Raw genomic sequence first — 14,281 nt, 5'->3', positions numbered from 1 at the left:
GATGAAGTGTCTTGGCAATCAAGAAGTATGTAGCTGATTCACAGTACACACGTGTGCGTGCTGATAAGGGCAAATTGAGGACTCTTTCCTACAGGCAATTACGTCAGGTTGAAAGAGCAGCGGCAAAAAAGCCTTGTCATAGCAGCAGACAAGTTTTTGAAGCTGCTGGTGCCTCCAACGTCCCCCGAACAACAAGATGCAGGGTCCTTCAGAGGTTTGCAGCTGTGCATACGCCATCCTGTCGACCTCCTCTATCCACTTCACACAAGCAGAAACGGCTCCAGTGGGCCAAACATTACATGAAGACTGATTTCAAAACTGTTTTGTTCACAGATGAGTGCCGTGCAGCGCTCGATGGTCCAGATGGATGGAGTGGAGGATGGCTGGTTGATGGACACCCCACGTAAACACGGCTACAGCGCCAACAAGGAGGAGGTGGAGTAATGTTTTGGGCTGGAATCATGGGGAGAGAGATTGTCGGCCCCTTTAGGATCCCTGAAGGCGCTAAAGATGAACTCCATAATGTATGTGGATTTTCTCAAACAGCACTTCCTGCCATGGTTCAAGAAGAAGAACCGTGTATTTCACAGCAAGATCATTTTTTTGCATGATAATGCACCATCTCATGCTGCACATAAAACATCTGCATCTCTGGCTGATATGGGCATAAAAGGGGACAAACTTATGGTGTGACCCCCATGCTCCCCTGACCTCTACCCCATTCAGAACCTTTGGAGCATCATTAAAAGGAGTGTCTATGATGGCGGGAGGCAGTTCACATCTAAGCAACAGCTCTGGGAGGGTATTCTGTCCTCATGCAAAACAATTGAAGCAGAAACCATCCAAAACCTGACAAATTCAATGGACGAGAGAGTTCAGAAGCTCCTTTCGAACAAGGGGTCCTATGTGAAAATGTAACATCACCTAGAATAAAGTTTTGAGTTGAAAACTGTTTGATTTCAGTTTCTAACAACCCGCTAATGCTTATAATTTCAAAAATGACCATTTTTTTGGTCTTTATTAAAATGAAAAGGTTGATCGAAAAGTTTGGGGGATCTAAGAGTGTGGCAACCCAGTAGTCATGATTACTTCGAATTCTGACAATATGAGGGTCATGCTGCAGGTAATGCAGCAAGAAGGCACTTATGTGTCTTGCGCATCTCGGAGCCCCAAAATTATTTTCCGGGCTAGATGCAGCTAAAAATTATTATTAATTTTAAATCTGGTGAAGCTTTAGTATAGATGGCCTAATAGGATCAGTGCTGCACACTGCTACAAAGCCCAAATTATTTTCCAGTCAAGATACAGATAAACATGATTAGTAATTTTAAATCTGGTGGAGCTTATTATAGATGGCCTAATAGAATCAGTGCTGCACACTGCTACAAAGCCCAAATTATTTTCCAGCCAAGATACAGATAAACATGATTAGTAATTTGAAAGCTTAAAACGGTTGGTAGGGTGATTTTAACCAATCATCAAGCTTTTACTCTCCCCAGGATGACACAGGGGTAGAAAAGTCGTTTCGAATCCATGATTTGTTCATCTTTATGAACGTGAGTCTGTCTACATTATCAGTGGAGAGCCGCGTGCGCTTATCTGTCAGCACACCACCAGCAGCGCTGAACACACGTTCAGACAGAACGCTGGCTGCGGGGCATGACAAGATCTCCAAGGCGTAAGTGGCTAGCTCCGGCTATTTATCCAGATTGGAAGCCCAAAAAGAGCAAGGGTCCAGTGACACAGTCATGGCTTCGGTGTTTACTTGGAGATACTCCTGTACCATCGTCTCTAGGCGTTGACTATATGTCAGACTTCTTGTCTCCTGTGGCCTTGCAAAGGATGGGCTAAAAAAGTGGTGAAATGATTCCGCAAAATTGATGTTACCAGCAGATACTGTGGTTCTGTTACGGTTTGAGTGCTGAACACATGACGGTCCCACGGTTGGCAAGTTGGAACTGTGAGATTCACTACGTGCACCACTGGTATTTTGTGGAAAAGCACATGTAAGATTCTGCAACAGTCTCTGCTGATACTCCTGCATGCGTGCATCCCTTTCTATGGCAGGAATAATTTCTGCAAATTTACTTTTGTACCGGGGATCTAACAGTGTGGCAACCCAGTAGTCAGGATTATTTCTAATTCTCACAATTCGAGGGTCATGTTGCAGGTAGTGCAGCAAGAAGGCACTCATGTGTGTTGCGCATCCAGGAGCACCAAGTCCCTGTTGTGTTGGTGGCGAGGTAACAATCATGCTTCCTTCCTCTGTCCTCTCCCCCCAACCTCGCACAACAGAAATGTGATCAAGGTCTCCCTCATCTGATGAGTCTTCCATCAGTTCGTGCTCCACTTCTTCCTGGGCTCCTGCACCTTCCTCACTAGTTTGGCTGCTACCATGCGCCCTGGTGAAACCATCTCCCCCACCCTCACATGCCTGCCGCCTTGGTGCTGCCGACCGTCTGGACCTTGCAGACGTTAGCCCTTCCGCATACAACTTCTCCTCCTCTACTTCCTCCACCTCCTCTTGTGCCACCACTTGACTCCGAATTCTGTTTAACATGTGCTCCAGCATGTAAATCACCGGAATAGTCATGCTGATAATGGCATCGTCAGCACTAAACATCTTCGTCGCCATTTCAAAACTGTGCAGAAGGGTGCATAGGTCCCTGATCTGAGACCACTCCTCCAGCGTGATTTGCCCCACCTCTGGATCTCGTTGGCCCAGGCTATACATCAGAACGTATTGCACCAGGGCTTGTCGGTGCTGCCACAGTCGCTGCAACATGTGCAGAGTTGAATTCCACCGGGTAGGCACATCGCATTTTAGCCGGTGAAGTGGCAGGCCCAACGACTTCTGTAGAGATGTAAGTCGCTGAGCTGCGGGATGCTAACGGCGGAAGTGAGCACACAGCGACCGTGCCCTCTGCAGAAGGCCACCTAGTCTGGGATAGTGGGCTAAAAATTGCTGGACAACCAGGTTCAACACGTGAGCCATACAAGGCACGTGTGTGACATTGCCCCGGCGAAGGGCCGCACCCAGGTTTGCAGCATTGTCGCACACGGCCTTCCCTGGTTTCAGGTCCAGTGGAGACAACCATTCATGAAATTGGTTCTCCAGAGCTGACCACAACTCCTCAGCTGTGTGACTCACATTTCCAAGACATTTCAATGTAAAAACCGCCTGATGACGTTGAGCCCTACTGCCAGCATAGTAAGGAGGTGTGCAGGATCCCTTCTGCGCAGTTAGAAAGCTTGTGGCATGACCAGACAGGCTTTGGGTGCAGGTGGAAGACCGAGAGGAGTTTGAGGAGGCAGAAGCAGTGGAGGAACTTTGACATAAAGAGGATTGACGCACAACTCGTGGGGACGGCAAGACTTGGACAGCAGCCCCTTGTTCTGCTGTCACCATAGTTACCCAGTGCCCAGTCAGCGACATGTAACGCCCCTGTCCATGCCTACTCGTCCAAGTGTCTGTGGTGAAATGCACCCTGTCACACACAGAGTTTCTCAAAGAAGCAGTGATGTTGTGTGCGACATGCTGGTGGAGCGCAGGCACACCTTTCTTTGAGAAGTAGTGCCGACTGGGCATCTGGTACTGGGGCACTGCGACGGACATAAGGTCTCGAAAATCCTCTGTGTCCACCAGGTGGAAAGGCAGCATTTCTGTAGCCAAGAGCTTGCAGATGGTGAAATTCAACCTCTTAGCTTTCTCATGGCTAGGAGGAAATGGTCTTTTACTTGTCCACATCTGAGGGACCGAGGGCTGGCTATTGTGCTTAGACGGGGTTGATAAGGGTGTCCCCGGCAAACTGCCGGTCTGTGAGGAAGATGCAGGCGGACATTTTAGGTTGCCTTGATCCAAAGGTGGTGCTATCGATGTCGGACAGCGCTCAACACCAGCTGGTGTTACCACCTCCAAAGAAAATGATGACCTGCCAATCACGCTGGCTGTTGCGGGTAAAGAGGTGGCAGGTCTGCGCCCCAAACAGGTGTGACTGCTGTCCCCCCAGTCACAGAGGATGAAGAGGCCGTGGATGCACAAGATATGGCAGACGGTGGTTGGTCCGGCCGGCTAGGCCGCATTGTAGCACACTGAGCTTCCCACTGCAACTTATGCTTCATGTCCATGTGCCGGTTCATGCATGAAGTACTCAAACTATGTATTTTTTGGCCTCTACTTAGCTTTTGCTGACAAATGTTACAGATAACACGAGTTGGGTCATCTTTATCGATCTGAAAAAATGCCCAGGCTATGCAAGGCTTAGCAACCATGCGACCTGAAGAGCCACCACGACTTGTGGTGAGAGGCAGAGTTGTGTTTGAGGATGCAGTTGTTGACGTGCTTCCAGTACTACGTCTCTGTCCAGGAAGGCGCAACCTGACCTCGTCGTCACTAGCATCTTCCTCCACCTCCTCTGCTGACCTCATCTCTTGGCTGACTGTGGGTTGACAGTAAGTGGGATCTCCAACCTCATCATCATCACCCTGTGCGTTATCACACCCGTCGTCCTCAGAGCCAACCTGTTCCTGCCCTGACAAAAAACTAAAGTTGTCGCTCCAATCAGGTATTTGAGTCTTATCATCGTCTTCCTCATTGTCTCCACCAACAGGAGTTACAGTTTGGGAATGAGGGTCTACATTATGGTCAGAACCTTCTGCGTCTGGTCCTGGATCCGACTCATAAAGATTCTGGGCATCAGTGCAGATCATTTCCTCGTCTGGATTCACAGAAGCGCTGGAGTCGACCTCTGATTCCCAGGCTATAGTATGAGTAAACAGCTCTGCAGACTCAACCATCTGTTCTACCTCATACTCAGACGGGCAGCTGGAGATTTGGGAGCTGTGAGGAAACAAGTGCGATTGGGGTGACACCTTTGAGGACTGGAGTATTTGTGATGTTGAAGTTGATGTGGAGGAGAGCCCACTTAAAGGAGCACTTGATATCCGTTGAAGCACCTGCTGTTTTTGTGCCTCATCTGGAATTTGTAGCGATTGGCGTGGCCGTAAGAAAGGGATCTTATCACATTGTCCGCTAAAAGAAGTAGACATTTTAGTTTGGCTGGAAGATGGTCTTTCTTCTGCAGATGTTACTGTTGCTTTAACACCTACCCCACGGACACAACCTTTTTTCCCCTTCCCAACACACCTATTCCCCTTTCCACCAGCAGCAGGCCTTTTTCCACTCATTTTGGTGGTTAACTAATTCACAACTCTGGAGTTGTTTGCACAAAAAAACAATGGATGGGAACCGAGCAGAGCTGAGTGGCCAAACTGTGGTATTAGGCCAAAACTATAGGCTGGGTTAGATGCAGAAAAAAATTATATTCAATTTGCAACCTGATGGAGGTCAGTATAGATGGACTAATAGAACAAGTCCCACACACAGCTAGAAGCCCAAATATTTTTTCAGAGGTAGATGCAGAAATTTTTTTTATTCAGTTTGCAACCTGATGGAGGTCTGTATAGATGGATTAATAGAACAAAGCCCACACTCAGCTACAAGCCCAATATTTTTTCAGAGGTAGATGCAGAAAAAAAATATATTCAGTTTGCAACCTGATGGAGGTCAGTATAGATGGACTAATAGAGAAAGTCCCACACACTGCTAGAAGGCCAAATATTTTTTCAGAGCTAGATGTAGACAAAAAATTATTTTGAATTTGCAACCTGATGGAGGTCAGTATAGGTGGACTAATAGAACGAGTCCCACACACTGCTAGAAGGCCAAATATTTTTTCAGAGCTAGATGCAGATAAAAATTATATTCAGTTTGCAACCTGATGGAGGTCTGTATAGATGGATTAATAGAACAAGTCCCACACACAGCTAGAAGCCCAAATATTTTTTCAGAGGTACTGTAGATGCAGATAAAAATTATTTTTAATTTGCAACCTGATGGAGGTCAGTATAGATGGACTAATACAAGAAGTCCCACACACAGCTAGAAGCCCAATATTTTTTCAGAGCTAGATGCAGAAAAAAATATATTCAGTTTGCAACCTGATGGAGGTCAGTATAGATGGAGTAATAGAACAAGTCCCACACACAGCTAGAAGCCCAAATATTTTTTCAGAGGTAGATGCAGATAAAAATTATTTTTAATTTGCAACCTGATGGAGGTCAGTATAGATGGACTAATAGAGAAAGTCCCACACACTGCTAGAAGGCCAAATATTTTTTCAGAGCTAGATGCAGATAAAAATTATATTCAATTTGCAACCTGATGGAGGTCAGTATAGATGGACTAATAGAGAAAGTCGCACACACTGCTAGAAGGCCAAATATTTTTTCAGAGCTAGATGCAGATAAAAATTATATTCAATTTGCAACCTGATGGAGGTCAGTATAGATGGACTAATAGAACAAGTCCCACACACAGCTAGAAGCCCAAATATTTTTTCAGAGGTACTGTAGATGCAGATAAAAATTATTTTTAATTTGCAACCTGATGGAGGTCAGTATAGATGGACTAATAGAGAAAGTCCCACACACTGCTAGAAGGCCAAATATTTTTTCAGAGCTAGATGCAGAAAAAAATTATATTCAGTTTGCAACCTGATGGAGGTCAGTATAGATGGACTAATAGAGAAAGTCCCACACACTGCTAGAAGGCCACATATTTTTTCAGAGGTAGATGCAGAAAAAAATATATTCAGTTTGCAACCTGATGGAGGTCTGTATAGATGGATTAATAGAACACGTCCCACACACAGCTAGAAGCCCAATATTTTTTCAGAGGTAGATGCAGAAAAAAATATATTCAGTTTGCAACCTGATGGAGGTCAGTATAGATGGACTAATACAACAAGTCCCACACACAGCTAGAAGCCCAATATTTTTTCAGAGGTAGATGCAGAAAAAAATATATTCAGTTTGCAACCTGATGGAGGTGGTCTGTATAGATGGATTAATAGAACAAGTCCCACGCACAGCTAGAAGCCCAATATTTTTTCAGAGGTAGATGCAGAAAAAAATATATTCAGTTTGCAACCTGATGGAGGTCAGTATAGATGGACTAATACAACAAGTCCCACACACAGCTAGAAGCCCAATATTTTTTCAGAGGTAGATGCAGAAAAAAATATATTCAGTTTGCAACCTGATGGAGGTCAGTATAGATGGACTAATACAACAAGTCCCACACACAGCTAGAAGCCCAATATTTTTTCAGAGCTAGATGCAGAAAAAAATTATATTCAATTTGCAACCTGATGGAGGTCAGTATAGATGGACTAATAGAATGATGCTATGCCCAAAAGATTTTACTTCACTAGGTGCAGTAAAAATATTGGTATTCTATACACAGGTGGTATATCTTGCAACACAGATAGGCTACTCCACTGACTAACACACTCTGCAATAGGCCAAAAAGGATTAGCTTTGCTAGATTCAGCCAAATGCTGTGAAAAAAACTTGCACAGCACTGGCACAGACCTGCCTGGCAAAAACTGATAGGAACTGATGTAACCTAGTCCTGAAAAGGACTCCAATTACAATTAGTCTTTACTCCCACAATCTATCTATTTAAGAGCACAGACCTGCCTGATAAAAGTCGTAGGAAATGCTATAACCTAGTCCTTAAAAGGACTGCAATCACAACTATTCCCTACTCCCAAGCTATCTGTAGATTTGTGCGAAAATTGGCTTGAAATTAACAAGGTATAGCGCACACAGCAACAGCGGTGCCGTCTAACACGCAGCTGCAGCAGTGAGAAAATGGTGGCGACGGGGAAAATGGCTTGGTCTTATAGGGCAAGGACATGTGACATACACTGCCAATGACACATGCCCTTGCTTGTGTGAAAAAAAGCACTTCGCTCCGTGTGTGCGCTGCTGATAGGCTGACAGATTGCACCTCCCCACTGTAAATGCGGGAAAGAGAAAAAAAAAATGGAGATCTTCATTGTTCCTGCAGAGATCCATCCCCTGCCCCTCCCCCCACCCCGCTGTACACTCAAACTGCGTATTAACATTAATTTTCATCATTACTGAGAAAAAATCCAGTTATGATTTTGGTGCACGAACAGTTATCGAACATAACCTCGAACAGCCGAATTTTTCTCAAATTGTTCGTGTTCGCCGAACGGCTCGAACACCTCCCAAAACAGCTCGAATTTGAGATTGGCGAACAGTTCGAGTAGAACAACGCTCATCTCTAGTGGCGAGGTAACAATCATGCTTCCTTCCTCTGTCCTCTCCCCCCAACCTCGCACAACAGAAATGTGATCAAGGTCTCCCTCATCTGATGAGTCTTCCATCAGTTCGTCCTCCACTTCTTCCTGGGCTCCTGCACCTTCCTCACTAGTTTGGCTGCTACCATGCGCCCTGGTAAAACCATCTCCCCCACCCTCACATGCCTGCCGCCTTGGTGCTGCCGACCGTCTGGACCTTGCAGATGTTAGCCCTTCCGCATACAACTCCTCCTCCTCTACTTCCTCCACCTCCTCTTGTGCCACCACCTGACTCCGAATTCTCTTTAACATGTGCTCCAGCATGTAAATCACCGGAATAGTCATGCTGATAATGGCATCGTCAGCACTAAACATCTTCGTCGCCATTTCAAAACTGTGCAGAAGGGTGCATAGGTCCCTGATCTGAGACCACTCCTCCAGCGTGATTTGCCCCACCTCTGGATCTCGTTGGCCCAGGCTATATGTCAGAACGTATTGCACCAGGGCTTGTCGGTGCTGCCACAGTCGCTGCAACATGTGCAGAGTTGAATTCCACCGGGTAGGCACATTACATTTTAGCCGGTGAAGTGGCAGGCCCAACGACTTCTGTAGAGATGAAAGTCGCTGAGCTGCGGGATGCGAACGGCACAAGTGAGCATACAGTGACCGTGCCCTCTGAAGAAGGCCATCTAGTCCGGGATAGTGGGCTAAAAATTGCTGGACAACCAGGTTCAACACGTGAGCCATACAAGGCACGTGTGTGACATTGCCCTGTTGAAGGACCGCACCCAGGTTTGCAGCAATGTCGCACATGGCTTTCCCTGGTTTCAGGTCCAGTGGAGACAACCATTCATGAAATTGGTTCTCCAGAGCTGACCACAACTCCTCAGCTGTGTGACTCACATTTCCCAGACATTTCAAAGTAAAAACCTCCTGATGACGTTGAGCCCTACTGCCAACATAGTAAGGAGGTTTGCAGGATGCCTTCTGTGCAGTTAGAAAGCTTGTGGCATGACCAGACAGGCTTTGGGTGCAGGTGGAGGACCAAGAGGAGGTTGAGGAGGCAGAAGCAGTGGAGGAACTTTGAGATAAAGAGGATTGACGCACAACTCGTGGGGACGGCAAGACTTGGACAGCAGCCCCTTGTCCTGCTGTCACCATAGTTACCCAGTGCCCAGTCAGCGACATGTAATGCCCCTGTCCATGCCTACTCGTCCAAGTGTCTGTGGTGAAATGCACCCTGTCACACACAGAGTTTCTCAAAGAAGCGGTGATGTTGTGTGCGACATGCTGGTGGAGCACAGGCACACCTTTCTTTGAGAAGTAGTGCCGACTGGGCATCTGGTACTGGGGCACTGCGACGGACATAAGGTCTCGAAAATCCTATGTGTCCACCAAGCAGAAAGGCAGCATTTCTGTAGCCAAGAGCTTGCAGATGGTGAAATTCAACCTCTTAGCTTTCTCATGGCTAGGAGGAAATGGTATTTTACTTGTCCACATCTGAGGGACCGAGGGCTGGCTGTTGTGCTTAGACAGGGTTGATAAGGGTGTCCCCGGCAAACTGCCGGTCTTTTATTAATATGCAGGCGGACATGTTAGGTTGCCTTGATCCAAAGGTGGTGCTATCGATGTCAGACAGCGCTCAACACCAGCTGGTGTTACCACCTCCAAAGAAAATGATGACCTGCCAATCACGCTGGCTGTTGCGGGTAAAGAGGTGGCAGGTCTGCGTCCCAAAACAGGAGTGACTGCTGTCCCCCCAGTCACAGAGGATGAAGTGGCCGCGGAGGCACAAGATGTGGCAGACGGTGGTTGGCCCGACCGGCTCGGCCGCATTGTAGCACAGTGAGCTTCCCACTGCAACTTATGCTTCATGTCCATGTGCCGGTTCATGCATGAAGTACTCAAACTATGTATTTTTTGGCCTCTACTTAGCTTTTGCTGACAAATGTTACAGATAACACGAGTTGGGTCATCTTTATCGATCTGAAAAAATGCCCAGGCTATGCAAGGCTTAGCACCCATGCGACCTGAAGAGCCACCACGACTTGTGGTGAGAGGCAGAGTTGTGTTTGAGGATGCAGTTGTTGACGTGCTTCCAGTACTACGTCTCTGTCCAGGAAGGCGCAACCTGACCTCGTCGTCACTAGCATTCTCCTCCACCTCCTCTGCTGACCTCATCTCTTGGCTGACTGTGGGTTGACAGTAAGTGGGATCTCCAACCTCATCATCATCACCCTGTGCGTTATCACACCCGTCGTCCTCAGAGCCAACCTGTTCCTGCCCTGACAAAAAACTAAAGTTGTCGCTCCAATCAGGTATTTGAGTCTCATCATCGTCTTCCTCATTGTCTCCACCAACAGGAGTTACAGTTTGGGAATGAGGGTCTACATTATGGTCAGAACCTTCTGCGTCTGGTCCTGGATCTGACTCATAAAGATTCTGGGCATTAGTGCAGATCATTTCCTCGTCTGGATTCACAGAAGCGCTGGAGCCAACCTCTGATTCCCAGGCTATAGTGTGAGTAAACAGCTCTGCAGACTCAACCATCTGTTCTACCTCATACTCAGACGGGCAGCTGGAGATTTGGGAGCTGTGAGGAAGCAAGTGCGTTTGGGGTGACTCCTCTGAGGACTGGAGTATTTGTGATGTTGAAGTTGATGTGGAGGAGAACCCACTTAAAGGAGCACTTCATATCCGTTGAAGCACCTGCTGTTTTTGTGCCTCATCTGGAATTTGTAGCGATTGGCGTGGCCGTAAGAAAGGGATCTTATCACATTGTCCGCTAAAAGAAGTAGACATTTTAGTTTGGCTGGAAGATGGAAAAGGACACAACCTTTTTTCCCCTTCCCAACACGCCTATTCCCCTTTCCACCAGCAGCAGGCCTTTCTCCACTCATTTTGGTGGTTAACTAATTCACAACTCTTGAGTTGTTTGCACAAAAAAACAATGGATGGGAACCGAGCAGAGCTGAGTGGCCAAACTGTGGTATTAGGCCAAAACTATTGGCTGGGTTAGATGCAGAAAAAAATTATATTCAATTTGCAAAATAATGGAGGTCAGTATAGATGGACTAATAGAACAAGTCCAACACACTGCAAGAAGCCCAAATATTTTTTCAAAGCTAGATGCAGAAAAAAATTATATTCAATTTGCAACCTGATGGAGGTCAGTATAGATGGACTAATAGAACAAGTCCCACACACTGCTAGAAGCCCAAATATTTTTTCAGAGCTAGATGCAGATAAAAATTATTTTTAATTTGCAACCTGATGGAGGTCAGTATAGATGGACTAATAGACCAAGTCCCACACACTGCTAGAAGCCCAAATATTTTTTCAGAGCTAGATGCAGAAAAAAATTATATTCAATTTGCAACCTGATGGAGGTCAGTATAGATGGACTAATAGACCAAGTCCCACACACTGCTAGAAGCCCAAATATTTTTTCAGAGCTAGATGCAGAAAAAAATTATATTCAATTTGCAACCTGATGGAGGTCAGTATAGATGGACTAATAGACCAAGTCCCACACACTGCTAGCAGCCCAAATATTTTTTCAGAGCTAGATGCAGATAAAAATTATTTTTAATTTGCAACCTGATGGAGGTCAGTATAGATGGACGAATAGACCAAGTCCCACACACTGCTAGAAGCCCAAATATTTTTTCAGAGCTAGATGCAGATAAAAATTATTTTTAATTTGCAACCTGATGGAGGTCAGTATAGATGGACGAATAGACCAAGTCCCACACACTGCTAGAAACCCAAATATTTTTTCAGAGCTAGATGCAGATAAAAATTATTTTTAATTTGCAACCTGATGGAGGTCAGTATAGATGGACTAATAGACCAAGTCCCACACACTGCTAGAAGCCCAAATATTTTTTCTGAGCTAGATGCAGAAAAAAATTATATTCAGTTTGCAACATGATGGAGGTCAGTATAGATGGACTAATAGAACAAGTCCCACACACTGCTAGAAGCCCAAATATTTTTTTCAGAGCTAGATGCAGATAAAAATTATTTTTAATTTGCAACCTGATGGAGGTCAGTATAGATGGACTAATAGACCAAGTCCCACACACTGCTAGAAGCCCAAATAATTTTTCAGAGCTAGATGCAGAAAAAAATTATATTCAATTTGCAACCTGATGGAGGTCAGTATAGATGGACTAATAGACTAAGTCCCACACACTGCTAGAAGCCCAAATATTTTTTCAGAGCTAAATGCAGAAAAAAATTATATTCAATTTGCAACCTGACGGAGGTCAGTATAGATGGTCTAATAGAACAAGTCCCACACACTGCTAGAAGCCCAAATTTTTTTTCAGAGCTAGATGCAGATAAAAATTATTTTTAATTTGCAACCTGATGGAGGTCAGTATAGATGGACTAATAGAACAAGTCCCACACACTGCTAGAAGCCCAAATATTTTTTCAGAGCTAGATGCAGAAAAAAATTATATTCAATTTGCAACCTGATGGAGGTCAGTATAGATGGACTAATAGACCAAGTCCCACACACTGCTAGAAGCCCAAATATTTTTTCAGAGCTAGATGCAGATAAAAATTATATTCAATTTGCAACCTGATGGAGGTCAGTATAGATGGACTAATAGAACAAGTCCCACACACTGCTAGAAGCCCAAATATTTTCTTCAGAGCTAGATGCAGATAAAAATTATTTTTAATTTGCAACCTGATGGAGGTCAGTATAGATGGACTAATAGACCAAGTCCCACACACTGCTAGAAGCCCAAGTATTTTTTCAGAGCTAGATGCAGAAAAAAATTATATTCAATTTGCAACCTGATGGAGGTCAGTATAGATGGACTAATAGACCAAGTCCCACACACTGCTAGAAGCCCAAATATTTTTTCAGAGCAAAATGCAGAAAAAAATTATATTCAATTTGCAACCTGATGGAGGTCAGTATAGATGGACTAATAGAACAAGTCCCACACACTGCTAGAAGCCCAAATATTTTTTCAGAGCTAGATGCAGAAAAAATTATATTCAATTTGCAACCTGGTGGAGGTCAGTATAGATGGACTAATAGAACAAGTCCCACACACTGCTAGAAGCCCAAATATTTTTTCAGAGCTAGATGCAGAAAAAAATTATATTCAATTTGCAACCTGATGGAGGTCAGTATAGTTGGACTAATAGAACAAGTCCCACACACTGCTAGAAGCACAAATATTTTTTCAGAGTTAGATGCAGATAAAAATTATTTTTAATTTGCAACCTGATGGAGATCAGTATACAATGTGTTCCACATTATTATGCAAATAATATTTTCTCAGATTTTCCCAAATTACCTATATGAATTGCAGTCATTGTAATTTTACAGTCAAATAACTATTAGAGTCCAATTGAAAGGTTTTTGTACAAACTGCCTATGATAACAGTATATTTTTTAAAAAAATAGAAAACTCAAACTGCACTCAAAATGCATGTTTCAAATTATTATGCACAGCAGAGTTTTCAACCTTTTCATTTTAATAAAGAACAAAAAAATGGTCTTTTTTGAAATTATAAGCATTAGCAGTTTATTAAAAACTGAAAACAAACCATTTTCAACTCAAAACTTTATTCTAGGTGATGTTACATTTGCACATAAGACCCCTTGTTCGAAAAGAGCTTCTGAACTCTCTCGTCCATTGAATTTGTCAGGTTTTGGATGGTTTCTGCTTCAATTGTTTTGCATGAGGACAGAGTACCCTCCCAGAGCTGTTGCTTAGATATGAACTGCCTCCCGCCATCATAGACACTCCTTTTGATGATGCTCCAGAAGTTCTCAATGGGGTTGAGGTCAGGGGAGCATGGGTGCCACACCATAAGTTTGTCCCCTTTTATGCCCATAGCAGCCAGAGATGCAGATGTGTTATGTGCAGCATGAGATGGGGCATTATCATGCATGAAATGATCTTGATGGTCCAGATGCATGGAGTGGAGGATGGCTGGTTGATGGACACCCCATGCAAACACGGCTACGGCGCTAACAAGGAGAAGGTGGAGTAATGTTTTGGGCTGGAATCATGGGGAGAGAGATTGTCAGCCCTTTTAGGATCCCTGAAGGGATAAAGATGAACTCCATAATGTAT

This window comes from Phyllobates terribilis, unplaced genomic scaffold (assembly GCF_046119375.1).
Source record: "Phyllobates terribilis strain yellow unplaced genomic scaffold, ASM4611937v1 Scaffold_1__5_contigs__length_1240528914, whole genome shotgun sequence".
Taxonomy (NCBI): domain Eukaryota; kingdom Metazoa; phylum Chordata; class Amphibia; order Anura; family Dendrobatidae; genus Phyllobates; species Phyllobates terribilis.
The sequence above is the reverse complement of the archived record's forward strand: the minus strand, read 5'-3'. Positions refer to the sequence as shown.